Raw genomic sequence first — 6,755 nt, 5'->3', positions numbered from 1 at the left:
CAATGAAATGCATACCATTACCTTACCTAACCGTACCTTACCTACCCTTACACATTATCTACCCTACCTTACCAACTCTTACCTTACCCTTGTCTTACATTCCCTCTCCTTGCCTTACATTCCTACTTTTAGCTTCCTTACACTTAGATTCCCTACCCTTAGCTTATAATCCTTATCTTACTTTCCTCATCCCTATGTTACCTACCCTTACGTAACCTTACTTTTCCGTACCTTACCTAATCTAGCATAGCCTTACGTTACCTTACCTTACCTTACAAATCTACCCTAACCTTACCTACCCTACCTTACCCTACCTTACCTAACCTATCCTTACCTTACCTAACCTATCCTTACCTTACCTTACCTACCCTACCCTACCCTTACCTTACCTTACCTTAGCTAACTCACCTTACCGTAGCTAAAACCTTACCTTACCTTACCTAACCAACCTTACCTTACCAACCTTACCTCACCTTACCTTACCTTACCTTGCCTACCTTACCTTACCTTACCTTACCTAACCAACCTTACCTTACCTTACCTTACCTAACCAACCTTAACTTACCTTACCTTACCTTAGCTAACATACCCTATGAAGGTGGAATGGGTAATTCAAAATGGAGTGCCAATAAAGATTCTTCCATTGATAGGGTATAATCACGTCTGTTAAACTCTTTTTAGATCCTAAAACAAGTTTATATACCCCCAACATCGAGAGGCTGTTATCAGGAATTTCTGTTGGAAAGTAAACAAGTCATATTTAGACTAATATCATCTGCAAATGTGGTCATTCACCAGGTAGAATTATCTTTAACTCCAATTTTTATACCAAATAGTTTCCTCTTGCTTGACTGTTATATTTATACAAATTTATTAATTCAACAGAATCGAAGGTATGAAGAGTTCTGCAGCATCCTGCTGAAAGAAACTACATTATACCTTCACCTTGCAGCAGAAAGGGGACTCCAATTAATAGTCCCCGTAGCTACAGAGAGACAAGCTTTCAAGAAAGAGGAACGCTGGTAATCAAAAGGAAATCTGGTTTCATAATGAACGTCTCCATCTTCGTGCTCTGAAGAGAGAAGAAGGTTTGAGGCTTGTTTAGGTAGTTGTCTTAAAGAAAGGTTTTGCCACCTGCTCTTTTCGTTTTTATTAGAACTCATTAGTACAGGCGTAACATGCTGAAATACGGAAAACACATATGCGGATGTGGCGTTGTATATATATATATATATATATATATATATATATATATATATATATATATATATATATATATATATATATATATATATATATATATATATATATATATAGTGTATATGTGTGTGTGGTGTATGTACGCATGTTTGTTTTTGTCTTTATGTCAGTATACCAAAAGGAAGTAAACGCTAATACAAATAAGCAAAACAAATACACTCTTCTCATTTCTGGCTGAAAGCTTTTCTTCCAAAAAAAAAAAAAAAAAAAAAAAAAAAAAAAAAAAAAACAGACCAACTCAGCTAATTAATTTCCCCCTAAAAAATTTAATGGAGATGAAAATATTGCTTTTTACGTTTGATAATTTGTTCACAGATTTCCCACCGTTTCTTACTTCCAAGGAGATAGAAATGTTAATTGTGATCGTGTACTCTCTCTCTCTCTCTCTCTCTCTCTCTCTCTCTCTCTCTCTCTCTCTCTCTCTCTCTCTCTCTATCAGAGAGAACTGATATATTTACGCTTATTATAACATATTGTATTTCATTTTATTATCATAAGTCATGTCTACTTCATTTTAGATGCAGACTAAGCCTAATATCATGAGATTTTTTTTTTATTATTTATTAAGTATATATCTACCAAACATTTACGTAATTAATTAAATTTATATCAGATATTTTAATAATATAACTTCTTACTGTCTTTATTAGCATTTTAACTATTAATGTACATTCAATATAATCTACAGGTTGACTAAATATATGTCTCCCGTTAAATTGTTTTCTATGTAAACAAGAATCTACTCTCCTCTTTCGAAGTCTTTCTATATATCTTTCAATAAAATAATATATTCTACTAATATTAACCGTATTACTGCTAGTTCTAGTTCCATTTTATCCTAGCAGTTCAGTGGAGACTTCAATTAAATAGAATGTTAAAGATGATTGAGATTGGGGAATAAATAAAGGAAAGAGTTAGATTTGACTGAACATTGTTGGAACCATTTTGGGAATGTAAACAATGGCTGAAAGTTTGGATACTTGGAATAGTAATGGTGTCTCCTGTCACATTAAATTCCCTCATGATAACAAGAAACAGTGATCTTTTGAACTGTATTGTGCAATTCTTCTGTTTTCTGTTAATATGATGGTAAGGCTCTCCTTATTGAGTTATAAATTCATTGATATTCAAATAATTTGACACAAAGTGATCTTTCTATCTTGTTGTGGAACTAATGTCAGAGAAGTGTATTTTGTAGCCTATGTGAATATTATTTTCTAGACGTAGCAGCACCATGCTAGTTTAGGCCTAACTTCAGAGGTGAGTAGGCTGTATCTGAATATTCTTATGTGGTTGAAAAAACAATCAATTAGAAAAAGACAAATGAAGGTATTATATACAATGTTAGTTTCCAAAATAAATCCTCTTGTTAATGTTGTCATTTTATGTTGTTGCAAACTACTCCCATTTATGTATACATACTCCTGTATCTAAGAATTATTGAAGACTATACCAAGAAACAGGGTTTCCGATTAGTGGGAAACTAGAATTAAGAGAATTTCATCATCAGTTATAATCAGAAACTCTATTTCCAACGATCTAGTCAGTCGTGAAAAATATTGCTCATAAGGGTTATCCAGTCATCAGTTCCACACACCTAAAAGCAAAGATTTGATGAAGTACAGTAGTTACCAAACTTACCCTTACCTTACCTACCCTTGCTTTGACTACCATCATTTACCCAACTTACCTAACCTCTTCCCTACCGACTCATTAGCAGCCCTTACCTAGCCTACCCTCACCTCACCTCACCTAACCTCACCTCACCTAACCTAACCTAATCTAACCTAACCTAACCTACTCTCACTTACCTTAACCTACCCTTACCTCACCTCACCTAACCTAACCTCACTTCACCTTACCTAGCCTAACCTAACCTAACCCAATCCTACCTAACCGACCCTCACCTAACCCAATCCTACCTAACCGATCCTTACCTAACACAATCCTACCTAACTGACACTCACCTAACCTAACCTCACCTTAACTACCCTCACCTATCCTAACCTTACCTTAACTACTTTCTCCTTAATTACCTCACCTTAACTACCTTCAATACTCTCTCCTTAATTACCTCACCTTAACTACCTTCACTACTCTCTCCTTAATTACCTCACCTTAACTACCTTCACCTTGACTACTCTCACCTTTACTACCCTTAGCTTACACACTCACATATATTGCTCCTGAGAGGTGCTGTGCGAAGATTTAGTGATATTTGGCAACCAAACATGCAAAACATTTGGGCATGCCAAGTTAAACTTAGTGAAGATTAGTGCAATTCAGATTTGTTGGTAGTATAGTACGGGTAGTGCCCAGGCAGGCCTGTATGCAATGAAATGCATACCATTACCTTACTTAACCGTACCTTACCTACCCTTACACATTATCTATCCTACTTTACCTACTCGTACCGCACCCTTGTCTTACATTCCCTATCCTTGCCTTACATTCCTCATTTTCCATACCTTACCTAATCTAACATAGCCTTACGTTACCTTACCTTACATAATCTACCCTAACCTTACCTACCCTACCTTACCCTACCTTAGCTAGCCTATCCTTACCTTATCTAACCTATCCTTACCTTATCTAACCTATCCTTACCTTATCTAACCTATCCTTACCTTACCTAATCTATCCTTACCTTATCTAACCTATCCTTACCTTACCTAATCTATCCTTACCTTACCTAGCCTACCCTTACCTAACCTAACCTAACCCAACCTGCCCTACCCTACCCTACTCTACCTTACCCTACCCTACCCTACTCTACCTTACCCTACCCTACCCTACCCTACCCTTCCCTTACCTTACCTTACCTTACTTTACCTTTCCTTACCTTACCTTAGCTAACTCACCTTACCGTAGCTAAAACCTTACCTTACCTTACCTTAGCTAAAACCTTAACCTTACTTTACCTTACCTAACCAACCTTAACATACCTTACCTTACCTAACCAACCTTACCTAACCAACCTTACCTTACCTTACCTAACCAACCTTACCTAACCAACCTTACCTTACCTTACCTAACCAACCTTACCTTACCTTACCTAACCAACCTTACCTTACCTTACCTTACCTAAGCTAACATACCCTATGAAGGTGGAATGGGTAATTCAAAATGGAGTGCCAATAAAGATTCTTCCATTGATAGGGTATAATCACTTCTGTTACACTCTTTTTAGATCCTAATACAAGTGTATATACCCCCAACATCGAGAGGCTGTTATCAGGAATTTCTGTTGGAAAGTAAACAAGTCATATTTAAACTGATATCATCTGCAAATATGGTCATTCGCCAGGTAAAAATCTCTCTAACTCCATTTTTTATACCAAATATTTTCTCTTGCTTGACTTATATTTATACAAATTTATTAATTAAACAGAATCGAAGGTATGAACAGCAGCGCAGCATTCTGCTAAAAGAAGCTACATTAAACCTTCACCTAACAGTAGAAAGGGGACTCCAATTAATAGTCCCCGTAGCTACAGAAAGACGGCTGTCTTTGACCTGCGTAGTCTTGAGTAAGTAATTAAAATTTGTTACATTGGCCAGTGATTAAATTGTGGGTTTATATGTGAAACAGTAATGGAATTGGTAAGGCTATTCCAGTTAGTTGAAACTCCTTGGTAAATAAAGAGAAAGACCTGGAATCCTAGCATAGTGTGCGAGGCCCCACTTAGGTGATAACCGAGAAGCGAGGTAAATACAACTAGCTTTATTTCAACAGGTCATGAGTTTATATACAGGGACTTACGAGAAACAACGTCACAAAGATTCAAACATGATAAAGCATAGGCTACCATGATAACAAGGTTGGTCTATCAAGAGTGCAGGGGAGAGCGAGTGATAAGATAAGAAATCAAAACCGTTACAGTGTACGAGCGTGTATGAAACACATGCGGTATAATAGGATATGTGAGTGTGGTTATGCTGGCTAAAATCCTTGTTTCTTGCTATTTTCTATATTTTTCCCAATATGGAGGCCATGGTTACCCAGGAAACACATGATATACAGTATAACTTTAATATTTTCCAATTAGTTTTGCTGCCACTCTTTTACCTTTGCTACTGGTCCAGGGTTTATTATACTCGTTTTTATTTCCCACCTAACCAGAAAACCCAGTCTCTCACTGGGTTCCTCAATAGTTACTTGTTCCTACATGAATACAAACCATAGTCCTTTAATTACGAGATTAATTTAAAGGAACATGGAACTAGGCAGTTAAAACCTAAGATAAGGTGTCGGCTGGTAATTACCAGCGGGTGGCAGGGAAGTCTCCCCTCTTGCCAGTATACTGAGCATTTACTGTGATTCCAGTCACCAAAAACGCAGGCGTGTGATCGGCTTCTCTTTAAATTTAGCTCTTAGAGTTTTCTTTACCTCTTGAATAAGTCTCAAAGCCGGGAGATTTGCCTGTTTCCCTTAGCAAAGCAGGTTAGCTTCTCCAGCATCTCCCTCAGGAGTCTCTAAAGTTTCAGATCTTGCTTCCCTTGACGATACTGTGCTACAATTTTAGATTTAATATCTGAAAGGGGAAAAAAACTTTAGTGCCTTATGCATTGCCTTTGTGTCTAAATTCTTGTAGCTGGCTGATATTCAGACCTTGAGTCAGACTTTTCTGATTATCCAACGCTGATCGGTTCAAAAGAAGGCGGTATAAGGTTTAAATGATATGGTTGATATGAAAGCACCAATCTCATATTATACTCTGGTTATTAGCACTGTTCTTCCTTCAGATGTTTTTGTTGAAGAATATCATAATATGGTCAAGTTGTAAGGATCTCTTTAGATTAACTATGAAGTTGAATATGCCAGTTGTTTTAATTATTAATCCTAAATAATGACTCTTCTGTATCAAATTAATTATCAAGAGTCGGGTAATAATATAAAGGTGGAGAACATTTGGAGTAAAGATATTTTGCTTTTCTTTCAGATATATTTGTTTACCTGCACACTTGGAATCCAAAAGTCAATGCCAGGCAACAAAAAAACTTAGTAGTGGATAACCCAATCCCCCCCCCCCCCGATTACATGGAAAGGAGATGGAAACTAAAGGAATGGTGAAGACGTAAGATTAATTTGATCATATCTATATCAAAGCTCATAACAGGGATGGAGGCTGTAAGATTCAACTGACATCAGTTTAAAGATAAGTTTGAATTTTAATTTTTTTTCAGAAACTTGCATTTCAGTTAGGATATAGAGTAGGTAGTGAATATCTATGAAAGATAGAGATGTAAAGTGTACTGTAGTTTTGAACATATCAACAAAAATCCAGTATTGCAGAGATTCTCTTGAAAGTGAAATTGTTATCCGGATTATTGTCTGGGGAGATGGTCATACATTTTGTCTTTGCTATGCATTATTAGTTTTATGTCTATAATATGAGACCATTATAAATATACAATTAGTTTTCAAAACGTAAGTCTTCAAAAACTTAGATAAATGACAGTAGCTAATGTCATATATAGTATACTTTCTTGTG

General features: G+C 36.3%; 1 long non-coding RNA gene across 1 annotated transcript; it reads left to right on the top strand.

Annotated features, from left to right (window-relative positions):
* Positions 1–2,219: 2,219 nt before the first annotated feature.
* LOC137659435 (uncharacterized) lies at positions 2,220–6,289 on the top strand. The gene is made up of 3 exons (XR_011047522.1): positions 2,220–2,349; positions 4,652–4,790; positions 6,204–6,289. It is a non-coding gene; the product is annotated as an uncharacterized lncRNA (long non-coding RNA).
* Positions 6,290–6,755: the final 466 nt, after the last annotated feature.

This window comes from Palaemon carinicauda, chromosome 20 (genome assembly GCF_036898095.1).
Source record: "Palaemon carinicauda isolate YSFRI2023 chromosome 20, ASM3689809v2, whole genome shotgun sequence".
In the NCBI taxonomy this organism is placed as follows: Eukaryota; Metazoa; Arthropoda; class Malacostraca; order Decapoda; family Palaemonidae; genus Palaemon; species Palaemon carinicauda.
Note: the sequence above shows the minus strand (reverse complement) of the source record. Positions and strands in the feature narration are given on the sequence as shown.